This window comes from Haliotis asinina, chromosome 15, assembly GCF_037392515.1.
Source record: "Haliotis asinina isolate JCU_RB_2024 chromosome 15, JCU_Hal_asi_v2, whole genome shotgun sequence".
NCBI classification, from domain to species: domain Eukaryota; kingdom Metazoa; phylum Mollusca; class Gastropoda; order Lepetellida; family Haliotidae; genus Haliotis; species Haliotis asinina.
Window position 1 is genome coordinate 553,181 of NC_090294.1, and position 2,472 is coordinate 555,652.

The 2,472-nt window shown below is 41.4% G+C and overlaps 1 pseudogene; it reads left to right on the forward strand.

The window, feature by feature from the left end:
- Window positions 1-375: 375 nt before the first annotated feature.
- On the forward strand, window positions 376-1,228 carry LOC137266154 (ATP-dependent RNA helicase DHX58-like; annotated as a pseudogene).
- The last annotated feature ends 1,244 nt before the right edge of the window (window positions 1,229-2,472 follow it).

The following is a 2,472-nucleotide window of genomic DNA, read 5'->3' on the forward strand; positions in this document are numbered from 1 at the left end:
CACCAGTGCTGCTTGAGTAGAATGTCGTCTGGAATCTGTGTACACCAGTGCTGCTTGAGTAGAATGTCGTCTGGAATCTGTGTACGTGTACACCAGTGCTGCTTGCGTAGAATGTTGTCTGGAAACTGTGTACACCAGTGTTGCTTGAGTAGAATGTTGTCTGGAAACTGTGTACACCAGTGCTGCTTGAGTAGAATGTCGTCTAGAATCTGTGTACACCAGTGCTGCTTGAGTAGAATGTCGTCTAGAATCTGTGTACACCAGTGCTGCTTGAGTAGAATGTCGTCTGGAATCTGTGTACATGTACACCAGTGCTGCTTGAGTAGAATGTCGTCTGGAATCTGTGTACATGTACACCAGTGCTGCTTGAGTAGAATGTCGTCTGGAATCTGTGTACATGTACACCAGTGCTGCTTGAGTAGAATGTTGTCTGGAAACTGTGTACACCAGTGTTGCTTGACTAGAATGTCGTCTAGAATCTGTGTACCCCAGTGCTGCTTGAGTAGAATGGCGTCTGGAATCTGTGTACATGTACACCAGTGTTGCTTGAGTAGAATGTTGTCTGGAATCTCTGTTCAAGAAGAAGCAGGAAGGCGGGGGGCACCTCTGTTCTGTTGGGCTGCGACAAGACACAGCAGAAAGAAACGCTCAATCTTGCCCGTGCTGCCATGATGGAAAGAGCGACCAGGGAAATCCTACAAATGCCATCTGATCTGAGGAAGAGATCCTGCTTAAACAGGCTGCAAAGGATGTTGTCCAGCAACATCAAAATCAACAGAAGCGTCAAACAAATTTTATACTGAAATGTGGAAGCTGTAAAAGTTTTTGTGCCCACAGCAAAGATCTGAGGGTCATTAATGATAACCAACATGTCGTCATTGACTGACAGTTTGAAGGACGTATTGAGGTCAGACAGTTCGGAGAGGCGAAAAAACCCTTTGATGGAATAAGAATGACAGGGAGAATGCAGTGTAAGAAGTGCCGAAGGGAGTGGGGGGTCATGTTTCTCTACCACGATGTCTTGTTCCACTCACTGGGGGTCAAGCACTTCATCGTTGTTGATGAAGTAACGAATCAACCCAAATACTACAAAAAATGGTCCGAGCTCCCTTACGCCATCAGGGTTATCTCCCCAGAGGATTTCAAGGCACGTTTGGGATCCGGCAGTGATTGCAGATCTGATGAGGAGGAAGATGGGTAGAAAGAACTTGATCTGTCTGTATATTGAAATTACGTCCGGCAGTGACCTTTGCAACAAAACATCGATTTGGATTGACTTGAAAAATCGTCACCATGGATGTATTTCATTTCAGTTGTATTACACATTATTTTGATTAGTAAATTCCTTTGCAGAATTACATTCCAACTGAACCTTTGGATTCATTCACACTGAAGTACCTAATAATTGGGTGATTGTTTTGTGATCAATATTATTGTGATTTGAAACCTACGATTATCCAATCAAATACACAGGTTCAAGCGATGCCAAGGTTGACAGGCAGTAAGGAATGAACTATATGTTTGCAACCTTCTTTATACTAATTATCTTGGTGTGATATTTGATACCTGACATTTTATTTAAGTGATAACAGAGTATATACGCTTCATCAGAAAGATACATCTGAATTTCGCTTTTCATCAGTTTTAAACGTTGAATCTCGAACAATCATTATGGCCATATAGAGGTAGCTTTACTCAATATCTCAGAGCTTTTGTTTTCCAGTATATTTCTTGGCATTGTTATATTGTTATAAGAAGCAATTCATAAAAGATTAGAAGCGTTAGAAAGGATCCAATATGTTGCATGTGAACATTATCTCGCTTTTAACATTAGCAATTTTTGATGTTTTCTGTCTGTGGTTTTTAGCCTCCATAACGTGTTTCCATTTCTTAATGGCTGGAGTTGATGTTACACTGTGCTCTGTGGCTAACATTTTGATAGCCGTTGCATTGTAAACAACTATTTCTTCACTTGTATTCAGTGGAACACCAATTGAACATGCAATAAATTATTAGATATACAGTCAAACTTTGGGTGTGTAATCTAAATATTTCACTTCATTAGAGCTGCGACACTGATAATATCAATGGGTTACCCCTTTTCACCATTGCTATCACCACTGATTCCAGCACATGACTGGTAGTATTAATGGGTTACCCCTTTTCACCATTGCTATCACCACTGATTCCAGCACATGACTGGTAGTATTAATGGGTTACCCCTTTTCACCATTGCTATCACCACTGATTCCAGCACATGACTGGTAGTATTAATGGGTTACCCCTTTTCACCATTGCTATAAACACTGATTCCAGCACATGAACATTCGCAGTAGAACTGGTCTTCATCAACCCATGCTTGAGGCAACTACTGGGATGGGGTGATCAGCCTTTCTGATGGCTTGACACACGTCATCGTATCCCAATTCATTTTGATCACTGGACGGTCTGGATCAGACTCAGTATATATAC